Consider the following 22,178-nt stretch of genomic DNA (forward strand, 5'->3'; position numbering starts at 1 on the left):
ATTTTTATGTTTTTGGGGTAATTTGGTCATTTATGAAGATTTTAGATTACTTTGATCATTTTCACTTTAGTGGCAATTTGGTAATTTTGATAATTTGGTGGATTAGAGTTTACCCATAATAATTGAATTGGATTGGATTTGGATTAGAAGCAATTAGTTAAATGGGTTTTATATACCCAGCCCAATTATGCCCACTCCAAACCCATCCATTTGCCACCCCTACATAAAGCATAGCGTTGAATTACTTAACCAAAGAGGACACCGATGTCCAAGATAACAAAATTTCATGATTCCCTGCCTTAAACTTCCATAACACTAAATTATTGATTCTAAACTTAGGAGCTAGCCACATCAATTACAAACCGATACTTCACATCAGATTTGGCAAGCCTTTCCATAGCCGTGTTGATGTCTCCCATTTTGATCAGCTCAATGTCTGCGGTAATACCATGCTTTGCACAGAAGTCTAGCATCTCTTGTGTCTCTTTAATCCCTCCTACATCACTTCCTCCAACAAGTTTACGCCCTGCAAAAGCAAAATGTTAAAAACAAGATTGATCCAAGGCAGTTGTCAAACCCAGGTTGTTGTACTGAACTGTTTTTGCTTGATGCTTAATGAAATTTCTCGTTTGTCCAAAAAAAATTGTCAAACCCAAAAGGGGAACAATCCATTTAAAGTTCTCATAAATGAAAAAGCAATTGTCAAACTTAGGTACAAATCCTTAGTTGCTATACCTTAGGTTCTCCAATCTAATTCAACCATGTGGTTACATTGACCAATGAACCACATAGTTGAATTTAATTGTCCTTGAAAAAGATAACACTATCTTTTCTACATTGCCCAATACAACCATGAAGTTGAATTCAATTGGAGAACCTAAGGTATGCCACTTAAGGAACTGTACCTATGTTCTATCCTTCTTATTAGTGCTGGCATTGAGGGCTTGTTGTGGCTTACCCAAAACTAAAGGAAAGATGGGCAGCTCGAGGGGCTTCTAAGGCAAACCCACAGTGATCAGCTTCCCATTCAGCTTGAGCAGACTAATCAGAGGAGCCAGAGGGTGAACTGCAGACACAGTGTCAATGATGTAATCCATAGTATTGATTGCTGCCTGCAAAGTGAAAGCACAAAAGAAACGTATATTAAGAATAATTAATTCTCATGCAATTCTAACATGTGGATTATTGGGACATGTTTATTATTGTGCAACAATAAGATCATCATAATGACATCAATTTGCAGACAACTTCAAAAGGGGCCTTAAGCTATCGCAACAGCTTAAGCTAAATACTTGAAACCAGGTATCAATCCACACCATCATCAAAGTTGGACTACCCCCTTGTGCAGCCTAACCTCTTGATCCAAACTCATAAGAACCTAGACAAACTTTGAATTCCTTTTAACTTTTAACTTTTCAGGTTAATCAGCATACCTTCATTTTCGCAGGGTCACTGGAAACAAGAAATGAATCAGCCCCAAGCCTATTGATTGCCTCATCCTCCTTTTTTGGGGAAGTGCTAATGACAGTAACTTTCAACCCAAAGGCCTCACCAATTTTCACTGCAACATGGCCAAGACCACCAAGTCCTGCAACACCCAAATGCTTGCCAGGCTCAGTCATTCCATAATATTTCATTGGACTGTATACTGTAATCCCAGCACAGAGAAGTGGAGCCCCAGCATCAGGGGGTAAGTTTTCAGGAAAGCGTAGCACATAGTGCTCATTAACAACCACAATGTCAGAATTACCACCATAAGTCTTTGTCCCATGTTGAGAATAAGAGTTATAGGTTAAAATCATTTGAGGGCAGTAATTCTCCAAGTCCTGTTGGCAACTCTCACATCTCTTGCAGGAGTCCACTAGGACACCAACTCCAACTCGGTCACCCACTTTGAATTTCTTCACATTCTTCCGAGTTTTGGTTACAGTACCAACAATTTCATGCCAGCAAAATAACAAGTAAACTGTAAATATCTTATCTATATAAAGCTTCCTCCAAAATGCACTGCCAAAATTTCTCCCCTTTTACTACTGGTTTGTCCAAAACTGATTACACTTTGGCAAGTGCAGCAGTGTGTGTGTGCACTTGCAAGCACTGCATACTGAAAAGAAAAGCCACAAGTCAAATTCTGAAATGGCATTTAACATGAATAAAACTTTTTAATGGATTAATTTTCAATCTAGCAGCTTAGGGAACACATCAATACATAACTCCAAAAAGTTTTTAATCCAGAGACAATTCTATCATATGTTTAACAGATGGGTGTGCCAAACTCAACTGGACTATCAGCTTTGTTCAGAGCCAAATACATTTAACTTTTAAAGTGAAAGAATGGGAAAGAATTGTTATCTTTTTCTTTTTTCTATAAACTATTTGGGAACTATGGAAATGAATGGATCAAAGATGTGTATCTGTTATGATAGTGGAAGCCCTGATACCAATTTGTTGGAATTTGGGGCTAGTGGAAGCGTATTCACACAAATAAGAAATAAAAACATCCACAAAAGACAACAATATTTAACATGGCTATGTGAACTCTATGCCTTCATCCAGGGACAATGCCAACCAAAAATATGTTCCAAGAAAACGCAAACCAGGTAAAAAATCAGGGTTTCAATAATGTGTTTTTTCTTGTTTTTCACTGACATCTAAAAAAGACAGTAGAACATTTCCTCAATCATAGTTGGCTTGGCTGATTCATGGAAAACATTTTCCAGTAAATAATATCAGTTGGTTGCCAATTGTTTGAAGAAAACATAAAGAAAGTTTCTGGACGCTAGAATGAATAGATAATAAAAACTAAAGGTCAAAGCTGGCATTATGAAATAATGTTGGATGGTAAATTGATAAAGTTGGTAGCCTGCTAAAAATACTTAATCCCATTACAACAAATCACAGAAAATATAGCTTAAGAATAAAAAAAGAAGCAAATAGCAGCATCTAATCCTTCGAAAATCATCTACCCCCAAATGCAAACCCTCAGCTCCCAAGCATTGAGTCAAATAACAAGCCAACAAGTATCCTAATTCAAGCCTTGGCAAAATAAACTTCTAGAGTTTGTACAGAATATCTCAGGTTGCAGAGAAAATGTTCCAAGAACTTTCTAAATGAAAAATTTTCCAGAATTTGACTGGAGATTTTAGTGGTTCCCTTGCTATTCATAAAAAGTGTCTGCAGCCACCTATAAAGACCTCAAAACAGTGAAATGGAGGGCGGTAGTATCAAGGCTAGATGATTGGGTACTCAAACATGACCAACCAAGTAGTAAACCCAATGAAGGGATGGCTTTCCTGGATTGTTGGAAATATTATAGTGGAAAATGCCACCATGAGTCTCGCTTTGTATTGGATACAAAGGGCATTGCTCTAGAGTTGGTTCTCGAGAATTGGCATGTGCATCATTTCAGCAGAGGAATGATGTAAAAAGTACTGGAATTGATCGTTGTCAGATTGCAAAAGCATTTAGATTGCTCTTGCTAACCAGGTTGCTTGTAATGGAATGATGTAAAGGTTAGTTAAACATATGAATTTGCAAAAACAATTTTGTTAACCCAACCTGGGTAGACTTTTGAATTTGGTTTAAGAATTTCACAGCGTAACACTGGATCATAGTACTGGCTACAGTACATCCTATCATTTTCTCCTGTAGACATGATAGGTTGCATTGCAGCATAACAACCTAGGTAGATTAAGAAAGGGGCAATCAAAGCAGTTTATGGATGCAAATTGACAATTTATCACACTTCATGCTTCAACCACGCTACTAAACTCAAAAACAGTGCATTGCTGCATTGCACAGAGAACAAGTAATTACTACTCTCCATTAGGAATTCAATTATAGTCACATTTTCTATTATTTTATTTATGCAAGCAAATGTAATTTATGGTATTGCCATGCACTGGCTACTTCACCAAATTTTGCTGAAGTGATGTAGCTATAATTAATAAAGAGTTCAAAAAAATAATAAAGAGCAAAATGCATAAACAAAATTAACCTTCCAAAAAATAACATTCAACTCTTTCTAGATGGTTAATGGTTAATAACACCATGCATAACCTCCTCCACATGGCAAAATTGGACCAACCTGATAACCCAAAGAAAAATACCCAACCTGAAAATAAATTTTTTGATTCGAAGCAAAAACAGGTTGACCCAACAAGACCAACCAGTGCCCGACCCGTTTTTAAAAATGTTTAAAAAAAAGTCTCAGAGTATACACCCTTGATAATGCCAGCGCTCTTTCCCCAGTTACGCATTATATTGAGAACAGGTCTCTTATTTCCTTATTTAATGTTAGTCTTTCTTAGCAATTTGGATGGATACAAAACAAGTGCCCTAGCAAACCACCATACAGTAGAATATGAATTTAGTGTGCTTTTATTCAAAAATGAGAAATTGAGATTTTTACACCATATTTTTTTATTATTTTGATTGAATTACAAAGATATGGCAAAGGGTAGATCAATGTGTGGATTTTACAGGTAAACTACTGCAAGTAACAGCTGTCTTTGCTTTGTTTAATTTTCTTATATAAATAAAATAAATATAAAACACTGCATGTTCATTTGCATAGGGTGCCCAGTTTGTGAAGAAGAACATGAACTTTTGTTTAATTCTAGCAAATAATTTCACCAATACTTACTTCTTGACAATGTAAAAGGGGCATCAAAAGGAAGAGACCTATTATTTTTGTTGTGTTGTCCTTCCAAATTAGTGTTAATGTTTTATGGGATGTAATTTATAGAAGATTGGTTTAGAATTGCCATGTTCTTTCATTAAAATGTGATTCTCTTGAAATTTAATGGCTTTTTCAGGCTAGTATCTACTGATATGATGATGAAATTCTTTGGAAACTAATATCAAATTTATACTTCATCAAGGCTCATACTCATCTAGATAAGGGATGAATCAGTGTCAAGTGTCAAAGAAATTTTAACAAGAAATAAACAACTTTTTGGCTCATTGTTTTAACTTTCATAGAATTCAATAACAACAGAAAATTCAAGAATGAGATTTCATTAAATTCTAACAGAAACATGCAGTGGTGGCCCTAGAAAGTTTTTTTAGGGTGGTCATTAAAAACACTTAATTTTAAAAAATTTATTAATAATAAAACTTGAATATATTAACATCACAAAATAAAAACATATTCAAATATATAAAGTTTTAAAATTTTCTTTCACAAGTTTTCATATTTTAAAATTGTTGTGTGATATGATAGTTTCCCTGTTAATATTATCAGCTACATCTTTTTCAATATACACAACCAAGCAATTATTAAGCTATTGATCTCCTATTTAATTACTAACATATTGCCTAAATAAGTACTAATATAAACAAAATACATTATCTTTTTGAAAAAATATATCACATAAATCCAAAAAATTTGGCTAAAGACTAAAGCAAATACTAACAAACTAGCTATTTGAAAAGTGTGCATTTTTTTATATATAAAAAATAGCAATTTTAAAATATGCCAATTGAAACACAATTTAAAAAATCACAATTAAACATTTGATTTGATGTTTTATGCTAATATGTTTGTTTGAGCTATTTTTGAGAAGTGTAATGTCCACGGCATTTGCAACACTTTTACAACAAAACCTAGGTTGTAAGTTTTTACTGGTTTTAATTTAAACTTATCACTGAAATTATTTTCTATTCTCTCATAAAAAAAATATATATATATATATATATATTTTTTTTTTTTTCTATTCATCAGTAACAACCTGTTATTTATGATTTGTTATGAAAATATTGCAAAAATATTGTGAACATAGCATTTCTTACAATTTTTTTTTCAACATTCAACGGACAAAATTTTTGGAAAGATTGAATTTTATTTTTAATGGGCTCAATTGTTATTAAGGGTGTTCAAGTGTTTTTTTAGGATGGTCAAAAAAATTTTCTAGAGTGGTCAAAAAACCTATATTAATTTAAAACCCAAAATCTTTTAAGTTATATATATATTTTTTTTTAAATCAGGGTGGTCCTGTCACCTGTGACCACCCTGATTAACACTTGGCGCAGTGGAAACATGCATGAATTATTATTATAAGTGGTAACCACATACAAACAAAATTATCTATCTCAAATCAATTGGGACAAATATAATTTTGGTTAGCAATGTTGTGATTTGTATACTCCAACATTAGACATCATAAATCATAAATAAGTTACATGAAAACTACGCTATCCAAAAAAAAAAAAAGTTACATGAAACCTACACAACCAAAAGATACATGTAAAACACTAAAATCTGTTTTAGCTCTTAAACTGATTTAAGTATTTATCGTAATTTTTTGCTACCCATCCATGGTGGATGGGGGTTTGGATTTTTTAGAACCCTATCTTTACATGTACATTAGTATTAGCTCTGTATACTGAATAATACCTTCTACTTAACCAAAGTACCTTTTTTTTTTTACCTTCATGAAGTAGTCCTTTAGAAGTCAAATTTACATCCCTGTAAAACAATCTAACTATTCTCAAATAACCCATATAAAAATACAAATAAGTCCAATTTCATACAGAAAATTTTCCACCACAGACCACTGTCAAGCACACTGGAAAAGTAACATACAATGCATCATCCCCTAAACTGTGAATTGACAAACATCTAAAGAAAAATCACGGTTTTTTGTGAGATATGTATCATACCGGGAACAACAGGATACATTGTGAACCCCCACTCATTCTTGACATTGTGCAAGTCAGAGTGGCAAACCCCACAGTAAAGTATTTTTATTGTGACATCACCATCTCCAGTTTCCCTGCCAATAATGCAAAAAAAAAAAAAAAAAAAAAAAAAACCAAAACCAGGTCAAGTAAGTAAATAATAAAACTAGCACTATTAACAAATCTATCTTAAATTACCCATCCTTAAACTAAATAAACAAACATTAATAATAGAGTATTTTAGAAAAGAATTGCTAAAAACAAGTATGTCATTTGCCATTAAACCAAGGATATTCTAGTTATTAAACGATCTTCTTTTAGTCTCTGTTTGTTTTCTACTATTGTTTCTTTAATTCCCCCAACAATATGACTATAGGACAAAATACAAAAGATGAAAAGTCTAAGTCTGGGACCAGATGAAAATAAAATAAAACTGCTACAAATAGAGCTATCATAGGATCATAAAGCACAAAGTCAGCTAAAAAACAAATTTTAGTCCCTCAACCATATATATATTATTGTGTTAACCATTCTTTTCAATGATTAGGAAAATCCATGTCTTACTTTATGGTTTATATATATATATGTTAAAAAGAAATCAAACTGAGGCTTAGCAATATTATATACACAAAACACAAGATGCACATCAGCTCCAGAGTTTTTTGTTGATGTTATAGTAAAGGAGCAAACCCAGCTAGCCATTGTGTAATCTCTCTCTTGTTTTCAATATATTTTCTATGCGGATTATCAAAAGAAATCTACGTATCATATATGCAATACAAAAAAGATGGCTAAAATGGTTCATGGATATCTGAAATACTGCATGGTAATAAAAACCCAGTACCCAGATTAAGAAAAGATTTCATTTTTTTTTTTATAAATATTTTTTCTCATTATGAGAAAATGGAAATGAATTTACAAAAAAGAACCAAAAACAAGAAGAAGAAAAACAAAAACAAAAACAAAGCTACCTTCTCGAGAAATGAAATGGGGAAAGAAGCCCAGAAGAATCTTTGGCAGCCCAACCAAAAGCCTTTTGTGGGTGTTCTTCTTCTGGTGATTTTGCCATTCTCCCCTTCCTATCCGCTCAAGCTTTCCTTTTGATCCTGTTTTCCAGTCTCACCAATGACTTGTGCCCACAAACAACAAAGCACTGAACTTATATATACAAATAAGAGCCGAAAAGAAACAGTCTTAAAAAATATATATATATATATATATATATTTTTTTTTTTTTAATTTCCTAATGCAACAACATTTTTATTTTAACAGATTCCGATTTTTTAAAAAAAAAATATTTAGGGTAAATTAAGAGTATGTTTGGTAGACTGTGGTGGGCCTGTTCTTGTTATGTTCTTTTTTGCTTACTGTGTTGGTTTGATTTAAAATGATTCTTGGTGGTGGGTGGCGTGACTATGTTGCTTAGCGGTGGTGGGTGGTGTGACTGGAAAGTTGGACAGTGGTGGTGGTGGGTGGTTGAAAAAGAGTAAGAGAAATAGAGATTAGAGAGAGAAGTGAAAAATATTTTTATATTATTTTTATTTCTTTATTTTATTTTAATGTGTGGTATGGTAAAATAAAAGTTGGGATGTTGGGATTATTATAAAATAATATGATATAATAGATAAAATAGTTTTTGAGATGATAAAAGAGAATAGTTTGAAAATACCAGATGTTAATGCTCTTAGTCAGTACTTATTTATTTATTTGCTTTAATTACTTTCTAATGCTGTGGGACTCAATGTATTCATTCTTAATGGAAGCATGATAGCACCAATTAACAAAAAAAGACTTGAAAATTCGTAATCTTTCTCAAATGAAGAGGAATATTTGGGTTATCAAGCTCTTTTAATTTTTATTTTTATTTTTCAATGCAATGCTCTTTAAATTCAATTTAGGGGTAATTACACTTCCCTTCTCTTGAGGTTTGGAAGAATGACACTTTACCCCAAACCTAAAAGGAAAAAAATCCTTTGAGGTTTGAAAAAAAATTAACAATCCGCCCTTTTATTTATATTAGTAATGAAATATTCTAAATTTTATAAGAATCTTTTTATAAAAGTTTAAATATGGTTAGTTAAAAATAAAAAATAAAAAATAAAAAATAAAAGTCAGCCAAATTTAGAATAAAAATGCAAAATTTATCAAGCATCAAAATTTTGCAACAACAAATTCATCCATAATCCATTGAAAAAAGAAAAGAAAAAAGAAAAAGAAAAATTTACACATAATATTTTTAAAATGCACTTTTATTAAAAGAAAAATAAAGAAAAATTTACACATAATATTTACTCATCACATCGTGTTTCTATGTTAGACATTTATACATCCTTATGCTATTGTGCTTTATTGATTGCATATTTGAATGATTATTTGCTTTGCTAAGTGATCATTGTAGTCATTTCAATATAACTGTTTGGTGTTTGATCAAGTTGCTCATATGTTTCACATCATATCTACTTAATCGCATTTTACTAGTTACTTTATACTTGTTTTTTATTACTTGTTTTACCTTGAAGGTCTAATGTGTTTTAGGCAAGTGTTTTAGGATATAGGTATTTGGTTCCAAGTTCGTCACATATTTAATATTTAGGTGTGAGTGAGCTTTGTCATTGTTCCTAAACTCACATCTGAGTCTAGAGTTTATTATAGGGTGTTTTTGTCACAGAATAGCCAAAGAGTGAGATTGTTAAGTTATAGTTTTTCACATAACATTTATGTTGGCTTTATTTCATGACAAAAAGTGTTGTAATTTCATTAATTTATTTCCTTGTATTTTGTGGGATTTAATAATTGTAATGGGTTTAGTCCTAAGTGGTGAAAATTTGATTAAGACAGTTAAAAGTCACACGAGGAGCACATACCGAAAGCTGAAGAGTTAGTGTATTTCGCGACTCATCTTGCGAGTTGGCCAAGTCGCAAGATGACCCGTGAGATGCACTGTCATCTAGGATTTTAAGTGTGACTCTTATACCCTTCACCCATACTATATATTTCTTCATTACCTACAAAATTGTAACTAAGTTATTCAGAAGAAAACTCTAGAAAAGTTTCTACAACACACCCACTTTGTTAGAGAGAGCTACTCATCCTCAAGGGAGAAATCCTTGTAGTCTCTTCTCTTCCCTTCTCCCATTGTTATTCATTGAAAGTAGATTTGTACCCAAACACAACGCATACCTATTTAGAGTGAAGAGATTGTTTTGGAACTTGGAAAGTATTGGGTATTTGCCAAAAGAAGCAAATGAGGCTTGGCGGTGCAATTGAGCAGTATTGCGGGATCCGGGAAGTTAGTGAAGACGAGACTTCGAGAAATCCGTTGATAATTGGAGCTTGGAGGGCTAAAGTACTTTTGGTAGATTAGGCTTGAAAGGTCTTTTTGGTATCCTTGTACTCCAACTTATTCACTAGTAAATCATTTTAACTTGGAGGATTGCGGAGAGATTTTTTGCCATGTTTTTCAATTTCATCTTCGATACACACATCGTCGTGTTATCTCAGGTTTGTTATTCTTTTACCCATTGCCCTTTCCATTTTAACATTGCACTTATTTGTTCATACATGCAATTGTTGAATGCTTTGATTAATTAATTTGCTAATCACGTATATTCCGCATTAAGTGTGTTAAGAATAAAATTAATAAAGGCATAATTAAGAACTTAAGGTCTAAAAAAGCTATAATGTTTTACACTATTTGAGCTCTCATTCTCAAATTAGGGTGTTAATTATAAACTTCTAAGCTATAGAATTCACACTTCAAATATCCCTATATTTTAGGGTATGGATAGCTACACTTAACCCAATAGACAAATGTTGGCATCCACCTTAATTTGTTGTGACAATAAGGCAGCTTAGTACTGTAATAGTCTAATGGAGTGAATCAATCTAGCAAGGCTAAATAGAGTACAAAACTCATGTCAAGGCTTAATTATCTCACCAAGAAAAACTTAGTTTTTCAGTTCCCTGCATGGGGAGACACAAGGCAGCTTCCCACAATCATAATGTATAACATCCAATACCTTATTGTGAAGAAGCATATAGAACACCACATCCCTTAAAAATTTCATGAACCATCCAGACCCACCTAATTGCACCCACCCTGACAAATATGAGGTAGCAATTAACCCAGCTGCACGCCACCTGCTTTTCTGAGCATATTTTGTTCAAGCTTGGGCCACCTCTAATGGCACAAGCCTTGATCTTTGAGCAATCAATTCCCCAAATTGCTGGCCCAAAACAACAGCATCTTCCAATGCTGCACATTCATTTCGGCCTAGATCAGGAGTCATAGGGTGCATGGCATCACTTGCAACGGTAATATTGCCCTTGCTTACATTTCCAAATATGATATCCCATGGAAACCTATGCAATAGTGGAGCCCATGTTATAGTGGATAGGTCAGAGTGCTGCACTATCACCATGTACAATTGAGGCAAGTCTTGGGCAAACTTATCAATCACTTCTTTTTGGATCACTTTCGGGTCCCTTGCCATGTCTTTACCTACAATGCAAAATGTTAGAACATGTAAGAATGTATTATGGGCCTTGAAGAATGAATTATGGGCCCAAGGCCCCAAACTCATTGTCTAGGTCTTTACACTTATATAAATGCCTCATCTGTACATTTTTAGATGAGAAATACAGAAATTACACTTACTTATTACATAAAAGATTTTAGTTACGAACTTGAGTGTGGTGTTAAGCTTGAAATTAAATTGATGCTATGGAATGCTTCAGCTTACTATCAAACAATTGTATAGACATCACAATATAATGTAAGCTGTCAGTGTTAACACCTAAAAGCGCCATTATTGACTTTATTTTATAATAAATAGATGTAACACATGGATGTTACATTCGCCAGTAAATTAAAATTGGTGTACAAGTTAAATCTCTCTAAAATCAAAATTCATACATTATTAGGACATATGTGTTTTCACTTGTTAAGAACATATGTCATTTGTTTATGTAAATTGGCTAATCTTTTGACAAAATGCACTCTACTTGTAATTGGGTAGTTCTAGGTGTTTTTAATACTTCAAGAAACAAGGTTTCAAGATCAAGTGTTGAAGTCATCAAGTCTGTCCAAGAAAAACAAGCTGAAGTGCAAATTCATTAAAACTCGACACCTGCTCGATAGCTCCTCGACACCTTGCTATCTGTTGAGATTTATAAAATCAGATTTTCTGATCTGATTTCTTGGGATCTGTGAATGTGTCTTTGAGCTTTCTTTTCTCCTAACCCTATACATATAAAAAAATTATTTTAAGAGCCGTCAAATTGTACACAAGTTGCACAAGTATTGAGCAAACTCTGTTCAAGCAATTTGTGATAAAAAACAAAGTTCTTGACCTAGTTCATCTCTTCTGAAGAAGTTGCTGTGTATTTGCACCAAAGGGTTTTGTGACCAAACATCTTCTTAATCTTCATCGTGTAGGATGAACTGAAGAACTTTGCAGCCAACCTCTCCTTCTAAGTTGGTGTTGAAGTCGTGTACTGGGATCCGCGCATTAGTTAGTTACGTACTTGGGAGCCATTCATTAAAAGGTGGAAACTGTCACTACAGAACAAGTCCAATTGGGTATTGGGGTAAGGATTCAACTGTAAGTTGGTAAGGTACTTGAGATTCCTTTATTTGTAACCGCTTGTTGTGATAATAGTGGAGTTTCGGGAGTGGTGACCTAAAAATCACCTGGTGGGGTTTTTGCCGTAAGGTTTTTCCTTATTCGTAAACAAATCACTGTGTCATTTAATTTCCACTGCATATTTAGTTATTTGGTGATTTATTTGTGCTACCACGCGTTTGCATGTTAGATTGATTAATTAATAACTTGGTTAATTAATTAATTGGTTAAATCACAAGGAGTCATTCAGTTTGTGGCCTATCAAGTGGTATCAGAGCAGGCACACTCTTATTAGGGTTTAATCTTTGCTGTGTTTGATTCATTGACCCCTGTTTGTTATGGATAGAGGACAGTCGTTAATTATACCTCCTTTATTTGATGGGACTAACTATGCATACTGAAAAGTAAGCATGAGATCTTTCTTGCAGTCTTTAGATGAAAAGGTGTGGCAAGCTGGAGAGATTGGCTAGACCATTTCAAAGGAAGCGCCGGCCAATTGGGATGAAGCCAAGATCAAGGCAGCAAACTTCAACAGTAGAGCGTTGAATGCCCTATTTAGCGCAGTCACCAATGAGGAGTTCAAGAAGATATCCTCTACTGAAACTGCAAAGGAATCATGGACCATCCTCCAGACAACCTATGAGGGTACAAAGGCTATTAAGGATTCAATGCTTCAAAGGCTCATTACAAGCTTTGAAGAAATAAAGATGGAGGATGATGAGTCATTTGATGAGTTTTATGCCAAGCTCAAGGACATAGTGAACTCAGCCTTCAATCTTGTGAAAACCATCCCTGAACCCAAGATTGTGAGGAAAGTGCTCAGATCTCTACCCGAGATATTCCATGCCAAGATTATGGCGATAGAAGAATCAAAGGATATTGACAAAATTCCTTTGACTGAGCTGGTTGGAAACCTCCAGACCTATGAGCTAGGGCTGACCAGAATTGGCAAGACGAGTAAAGGCAAGAGCGTGACCTTGAAGGTGAAGAGCAGTGATACAGATGAGTCTTCTGATGATGAAGATTCCAAGATGAAGTCCTACATTACAAGACAGTTTAAGAAATTTATGAAGAATGCCAATGGAAGGAGCTTCGATAAGGACCGCAGACAATCCAGTTCTTTTCAGTCTAAGGGGCAAGACAAAGGGAAAAAGGATGCTAAAGATGGCGGTTAGTACACTGTTCCTGCAAGACCAAAGTGTTTTGGATGTCATGGATTAGGTCACATGAAGCATGAATGCCCTACATATCTCAAGAGCATTGGGAAGAGCAAGGAACTTGCTGCAACCTTGAGTGACACTAAGCTTAAAGATGATTCCGACAATAAGGATGACGGAATCTTAAATGTCTTCACTGCCACGGTCAATCCTATTGAAGGGATTGTTGAAGAAGTGGACGAAGAAGAAGAACTGGTGAAGTCCAAATTTGAGAAGATGGATGATCAAGATGATATCCATACAGCCTATAAGAAGCTTTACAAGCTCTTGAAGAAGTATGAGAAACTGTATAGGCTGGCCACCAAGAAGCTCAGTGATGTGGAACTTGATCGTGAAGAGTTGTCCACAAAGTTTAATAAGGCGAATCAAACTATTGGTGCACTGAGGTTTGAGAACAATTTCTTGGCTGAGAAGACCAAGAAGCTTGAAGCAGAGCTATTTCAAGTTAGAGCTCAATTGGAAATGACTTCAAGTTCAAAGCTTAAAAAGATGCTCAGCAGTCAGAAATCTGCTTCGGATCTAACAAGTTTAGGGTATGGTCTTTCTTCTTCTAATACTGTTTTTACTAGTACTACTGTTTTTGTTTCTCCTGCTAATAATACTGAAATTGAAAACACTGATGTTAAAACTGAATTAGCTAGTAAGAACCTAGACAAGGGTAAATCTATCTTAGGAGCACCCCCTAAACAGGATAAGAAAGATAGTAAAAACCCTAGGACTAAGAAGGCGAACTCTCAAAAGTCTAAACAAAAGAAGCTGCATCTCTGTCATCATTGTGGAGCTACCGATCATACTTGACCAAATTACTATAACTGGCTAGCCACTCAACAGAGCAACGGCATGATAGCATCTGGAAGCCAAAATCAGCTTCAATCCTCTTTTGCTCCTCTTGGTGATCTTCTCAAAGCCCTCATGTTCCTTTCAAACTTGAACGGGTTCAATTCTTCTCCTACATCGCCGGTTCAAGGATTCAATCAAAGGAAAGGTTCTTCCAAGGTGTGGAAGAAAAAGGACTTTAAGTGATTTCATCACTTTCTTCTATCTTCTTGTTTTTGTTTGTTGCATCACTTGTGTGTTTTGCATTTTTTTTAGTCATCTAGTTTTATGCTTTGCTTTGATAACATGTTTTTGTTTGTTTATTTTTAGTTTTTTTTATTTTGTTTTTGATATAAAAATAAAATAAAATAAATTGAAAAATACAAAAACAGTGTGTTTTGTGTACTTTGGTACTTGTGTACCTTGGATGGCCATTGAAACAAAATTTCTAAACTTTGTATCTTTTGTAGCTTAGATGAGTATTTCTATGTACAACTAAGTAAGTGAGCTTTATGGCTCTTGTTTGTGATGAGTAAAATTAAGTTATCTCTTAAACTTAACACTCGTATCACTCTTTTTGACGAGTAAAACTAAAAAGTTCTAAGAAAAAGGCATAAATAATCATCTCACCACAGTTGCCCGTCAATCATAATATGACACCTGTATGCTTCGGCGTAGCAAAAGTGCAGTGTCATAGACACCTGTATGCTTCGGCATAGCAAAAGTGCAGTGTCAAAGACATCCATATGCTTCGGCATAGCAAAAATGCAATGTCTATGCTTAACATTTTAGGTATTTATTTTCTCTCTTTTATATGCCCATGCATGATTTACTAAAATAAAAGAAAATATATAAAGAAAAATAAAAAGCAAAAAGATCAAAAATGCTTTAAATATGGTTACAAGCGTGTATTCCAGGAGATGTGGGAGTTATAGGATGTACCTCGAAGGTGAAAGTTCCCATCAAACAGTTATGATTGTATGTGAGTTAAAGTTATTTTCTCATATCTCAGATCATCATAACATGTATACACATATGCAATCTTGCGATATTTTTCACACACAACACGCAATATTCTTTGCTACTCTTAATACATGTGCAGGTACAATGTGATTTGGCCATCACAAAGGTTTTACATGTGCTAATGTATGCTCACTAAATTGTCTTGACTTATTTTTGAAAAATAAAATTGATTAGATTTGTTTTGTGTGTGTGTGTGTGTGTGTGTGTGTGTGTGTTTTTTTGAGGATCCATGTGCTTAAAATTTTTGTTGAGAAATGATTTTGAGAGCTTAATATGTTGATTGGATCATTGGTTGAGGTTCATGTTGAATTGCATTCATGTCTGTGTTTTTCACTTCTCGAAAAACTGTTTTTAAAAGCTAGCTTGACACCTCCTCGACACCTTCTTGATTCCTTATTATTTGTTGAGCTTTTCAAGCCTTTTTCTTATCGCAATCTTGATACCTCCTCGATACCTGGTGGATCGATCGAGAAAGTTTCTGTCTTCTCGATACCTTCTCGATACCTGGTCGATCGATCAAGTTTCTGTTCTTAGTTCTGATGTTGATTCCTCGATACCTCTCGACACCTTTAGCTGTCGAAGGCCATTTTCTCGATACCTACCTCGACAGATGTCTTGACACCTCTCGACACCTCATTTGTCAATAATTACTGATGCTCCTATATAAGCTTTTGTCGCGATCCGGTTCTCATTTTCTCGATCTCTCTCGATCTATTCGCGGCTGTTTATCTCCCAAAATCCTTTTTCTGACTCAAAACCTTCAACCCAAGTGATTTTTGGCACTTCCTTGCTTCAAATCACTTGGTATGATCTCTTTTTCCTTCATTCTTCATGCATTTCATATTTTGAATCTTAGGTTTTGGGGTTTTTTGAAAATTTTTTGGGTTTTTCAAAATTGATGAGCTTTTCATGAAATTTTGGGATGGGTTTTCATTAAAATGTGTTCAAAATCTCATGCATTGCATCACATATGCATTAGAATGGTATTTTCATGCATTTAGATGTGTGAACTATGTTTGTGTGCTGGTAGGTTTGGATTGGGCTGAGCCCATGGTGAAATTTTTGTTGCATGTCACATGTTCATGAATTCCCCATGCATACGTACTCTTTATTCAATATATTTGATATATTTGAATTGTTTTGGGACTTTTCTGATTGTCTCTTTCTCTTTCTCTGATTCATTCTATTTACGTTAGTAGTGTCTATGGCACCTAAGCGTAAATCAACTCCTGCTCGGAACCTTCTTCATTCTGGAGCTTCCTCCTCTTCTAATTCTGTTCCTCTTAATCTTCAGTTCCGTGATGATAATGCCCATAAGGTATTCTCGGAGAACTTCTCTAGATGAGGTATTCATTCGGAATGCCAAGTCATTTTGGCAGACTTCGTCGACACTAACCTTCCCTTTGTTTCATAGTAGGGGATGGGAGTCACTGTGTGACGTCCCAATCATTTGTCCTCTCGTGCTTATTCAGGAGTTTTACTCCAACATGCACGAGATTGATCATTCAGTACTTCTCTTTTTCACTCGCGTTCGAGATACGCGCATTCCTATTACACCGCAGCTAGTTGCGGATGTGCTTCGGGTTCCTAAGATAGAGTTTCCTGACTATCCTTCTTATGAGTGTCTGAGGACTGTGTCTAAAGATAAGCTTATTTCTACTTTTTGTGAGCACCTTGCTAATTGGGGTGAACATCAGTATACATCATGTAGACTTTTTGCTAAAGGTCCTAGATTCTTAAACATGGTGATGACTTTTGTACTCCATCCTCTCTCTCATTACAACTCCATCACAGAGCCTCGTGCTCGATTTTTGTTATCTCTTCTTGAGCATCTTACTATAGATTTTCCTTTTCATTTTATTCTTTCTATCATAGATGTTCATTTAGATTCGACGTCCCGTGATAAACTCATCTTTCCTTCCACTATCACGAGGATCTTACGCCATTTTTCTGTCCCTTTTCCTGTGTCTGACCATTTTACTCACATTTGTGCCAAAGACGCCGCTACCGTAAAATGTAGTGCAGCGCAGTTTAGGTCGCAACAGCCAGATTCCATTCCTTCCTCCCGTTCCGCTCCATCTCGTACTGCTCCGTCTACATCCGCTCCTTCTTCTTCTATGGGCGATGTATCTCTTGAAGACATCATGGCGCAGCTGCAGCGCATGGATACTCGCCTAGATACGCTCTTTACTGAGTTGTATCAGGTGAATGTTCATGTTGGTCGTATTGCACAACGGCAGGCGACCATGGGTGGGTTTGTTTCTGAGACTACTCCTTCACCATCTTCTCCAACGACTTCTGATTCTGAGGATAATGATGACGAGGACGATGATGTTTCGGATGATGATGATGGAGATGCTAGCTCTACTGATGAGATGTCCACTTGACATTCTACCCTTTGTCACTCATGACAAAAAAGGGGAAGTAATTTTGGATATGAGAGTAGTCATCTTAAGGAGAGAGTTAGTATAGGACATCTGTGTTAGGGGGAGAGTGTTAATACTTGAGGGATGTAGTGAGGATTTGATGTATCTTTTTCTTTTCTACTTTTTAGTACATTGTTCTTGTATATGAGGTCTTGTGACCAGTTTTTATATACATTGTACTTATTTTCTTTATATGTGGATGTATGTTTCTTTCACCTATCTCTTCATGTGTTGTTTCTTCTCTATCTTTATACACATGTTTCTTGTACTTGTATGCAATCTATTATTTATGTTTCACACAAGATGCCTTGATGAGTTTTGTTTAAAGTGTTTCAGAAATACATGTTGTCAAAGTCTACTTGCCATAAACTCCTTTCTTGCAAAGTTTTTCAAGGGTTTGTGATAGAATAGATTTTATTATATTTAAAAAGTGAATATGAGTTGAGTAATTTATGACTTCTCTCATATGTTCATTTGTTTGTTGTGATTTTGTCATGGATTGCCAAAGGGGGAAATTGTTATGACATATGTGTTTTCATTTGTTAAGAACATATGTCATTTGTTGATGTAAATTGGCTAATTTTTTGACAAAATGCATTCTACTTGTAATTGGATAGTTCTATGTGTTTTTAATACTTCAAGAAATAAAGTTTCGAGATCAAGTGTTGAAGTTATCAAGTCTGTCCAAGAAAAACAAGCTGAAGTGCAAATTCATTAAAGCTCGACACCTGCTCGATAGCTCCTTGACACCTTGCTATCTGTCGAGATTTATAATATCAGATTTTCTGATCTGATTTCTTGAGATCCGTGAATTTGTCTTTGAGCCTTCTTTTCTCCTAACCCTAGACATATAAAAGGATTATTTTAAGAGTCGTCAAATTGTACACAAATTGCACAAGCATTGAGCAAACTCTGTTCAAGCAATTTGTGATAAAAGACGAAGTTCTTAACCTAGTTTATCTCTTCTGAAGAAGTTGTTGTGTATTTTGTGATCAAGCATCTTCTTGATCTTCATCATGTAGGATGAACTGAAAAACTTTGCAACCAACCTCTCCTTCTAAGTTGGTGTTGAAGTCGCATATTGGGATTCTCGCATTGGTTAGTCACGTACTTGAGAGCCATGTATCAAAAGGTGGAAACTGTCATTACAGAACAAGTCCAATTGGGTATTGGGGTAAGGGTTCAACTATAGGTTGGTAAGGTACTTGCAATTCCTTTACTTGTAACCGCTTGTTGTAATAATAGTGGAGTTTCGGGAGTGGTGACCTGAAAATCACCCATGGGGTTTTTGCCGTAAGGTTTTTCCCCATTCGTAAACAAATCACCGTATCATTTAATTTCCGCTACATATTTAGTTATTTGGTGATTTGTTTGTACTACCATGCGTTTGCATGTTAAATTGATTAATTAATAACTTTGTTAATTAATTAATTGGTTAAATCACAAGGGGTCATTCAGTTTGTGGCTTATCATACATGATTATAAAGTTCATTGTCTTGAAAAAAAAAATTCATTTAATTATTAATTTATCCGAGAAGTGAAAGATTTATTAGTTTAAAATTCATTTTAGATTAGGGCAACATGTGTAACTGGTTTATCAACCAGTTTCTCCCAACTTATCTTTTAATATAGAAATCATATATAGCATAAAGAAAGGCATACCTATCCAAGTAGCTTTGCCTGTGAGAAACCAATAAAACTATTTATCATTGAGAGGAACAAAGCCAGCCCTTTTGGCACCAGCAGTTACAAATTGTTCGAAGTCATGGTTTAACCCATGACCTTGAGGAAACCTAGCCAACCCACGCACTGCCCATCTGCCTAAATTGATAGGCACAGTGAGTCCTAAACAACGTGCTGCCACCACTGAGTGTACCCCGTCACACCCTATCAAAGCCTTTAATTGATTTCCAAATTGGAAAAAAGTAAAGGTAATGAGAAAGTATAACAACTTAGAGAATATGCTAATATGGTATAGATAAATAGTTTTACTAAAACACTAGAAACTAAGAATTACTTGTATTTATAAAGAGGAATGATTACTTCAAATCCAACCGTGTGCACACTATGGTATAAAAGAGTGTGCATTGTTTGATGTGAAGTAATAATTAACCATTTATAAAATAATATGTACGATCAACTAAATAAGTTTATACTAACACGTATTAATATAATACAACTTTCAACTTTTTGAGAATTTTTCAAGTTAAATTTTTTATATATTATGTTTTTGTTTGGTACCTTTTAGTTTTCAGTAGCCTATTTACTTATATATATAAATATATATGAAGAAAATATATATATATATATATTTATATATTGAATAAAAGGAAAAAAATCGGGCCAGGTCGGGGTTCGGGCCGGGTTTTTGTAAAAACCCGAACCCGACCCGGACCCGCTTCGGGTTTTTTTTTTTTTTTTTTTAAAATCCAAACCCGACCCTATTTTTAATTGGACTGGGTAAAATCCGGTCCATTAGGGCCGGGCCGGGCCAGGTATCCACAGACCGGGCAAAAATTGCCATCCCTAGTTGGAGCATTCTTTCTAATAGAAGTGGATTCAGCCTTTTGAGGAAAAACTTTTTGCTATTTCCTCTGCCACGTGCTTGCATGAGACGCTATAATATATGAGCATTGTTTGTTACACACGTGAGTTTTATAAATAAAGATATGGGCCGGTTCAACCAAGATTTCAAGTTTGAAATCATAAGTTGAACCCACTTTGTGTGTGTGTGTGTGTGGTTATAAAACACCTATGTTAAATATAGTAATTAAGCACTTGCATCCAATGCCAAAATAAATAAATAAAGAAGTTGTTACTTGGTAACCTTTGACTGATGCCTATGTTTAAATATAATTCCGACTGGGTGTTGGGGAGATAAACACCTTGGGGAGCTTCTTTTGAGTAATTAATATAACATATAGAGACACGCTTTAACCCAAAAGGCCTAAGCCCAATGGGTATGTGCTCAATTATGTTATATTAACTACTCATTCTTCTCATCTTTATTCAATGTGGGACTTTACTCACACGTGTAACCCAACAATCTCCCCCTCACGTGTGAGTCTGCCTCTCTATGGGCTTTAAGACCTCTCTGTGGGCCATGAACAAGTCCTTCTCACTCCCCCTTGCCTAATGGGCTTTTCACTTCATTGAAGTGTCATCTATGGGTCTCTCGTACGTCATTCATGGGAACCACGTGTCAACCCCACATGCACATCCATGGGAACCTTGCATCACACTATTATTTAGCACCATTAGCAATATTCATTTATTGGGCTTTTTTCTTTTTTTTTCTCTAGGATTTTTTGTGTGGGCCGTCTAGACTTTCTTTGTCCCCATTGGGTAGGGACCATGAATACCTCATCACCTTCGCCGCACACTACCATGGGCACTGATACCACTTGTTGGGGAGATAAAACACGTTGGAGAGTTTCCTTTGATTAATTAATTTAACATATAGAGACACACTTTAACCCAAAAGGCCTAAGCCTAATAAGTATGTGCTCAATTATATTATATTAACTACTCATTGTTCTCATCTTTATTCAATGTGGGACTTCACCCACACGTATAACCCAACACTAGGTGCTTTTATTGGTGATTATATTCTCCAAGCATTCAAAACTTTGAATGGAGCATAGTGAAAAGAATATTGTTCTGAGTGTTTTTTATTTTATTATATTATATATATATAATGAATATTATTGCTCAACAGAATAAGAAAGATTTATTCGGATGGAAATATCAAATACCTGTTGAAGATTGAGTATCTTTCTCTGCGTACATGCAAAGGAGGGGATATATACTCTTAATTGGTTGCGAGCATGATGCTTACATCAAGAATTTGCATTAGCACAAAGCCAAAGCATGAAACCAAACAGACACGCGTACGGATATTTATTATACCATGATTACCTCAATTAAAATTTTAAATATTGAACTGCCATGTCACAAAAAACATTATTCTTACACTAATTTTAGTAATTTTGTTTTATAAAATTACACTTTGTTCCCCTTACAATATTATTTATTCTTTTAAGAGTAATGTTACAAGCCTACAATTAAAAATTTATTTATAACATTTTTACAATCGTTAAAGGTACAAATTGATTCTTACTGATTTGCATCTGGTTTATCACTTATATTATCTTTTTGCTTACTAATAGCCACTCACTATATCAAAAATTTGTAAAAAGTTTGTAACTCTAGCATATTTCACATTTTAAAGGCCATAAAAAAATTTATATATTTAAATGGGTAAGTGTAAGACTACGGGATTATAAATTATGGAAAATGTTAACAGATACCCTTAGGACAATAGTTAACAATCTATTTAAAGAAAATTTTTACGAAAAAAAAAAAAACAATTAATATTTTGACAACTTTTT

At 34.7% G+C, this 22,178-nt stretch overlaps 2 pseudogenes; both read right to left on the reverse strand.

The window, feature by feature from the left end:
- Positions 1 to 209: 209 nt before the first annotated feature.
- On the reverse strand, positions 210 to 7,838 carry LOC112003491 (probable cinnamyl alcohol dehydrogenase 9; annotated as a pseudogene).
- Positions 7,839 to 10,628: 2,790 nt separating this feature from the next.
- Positions 10,629 to 21,176, reverse strand: LOC112027525 (monooxygenase 2-like; annotated as a pseudogene).
- Between the last annotated feature and the right edge of the window lie 1,002 nt (positions 21,177 to 22,178).

Source organism: Quercus suber, unplaced genomic scaffold, assembly GCF_002906115.3.
Source record: "Quercus suber isolate HL8 unplaced genomic scaffold, Cork oak 2.0 scaffold_312, whole genome shotgun sequence".
Classification (NCBI taxonomy): domain Eukaryota; kingdom Viridiplantae; phylum Streptophyta; class Magnoliopsida; order Fagales; family Fagaceae; genus Quercus; species Quercus suber.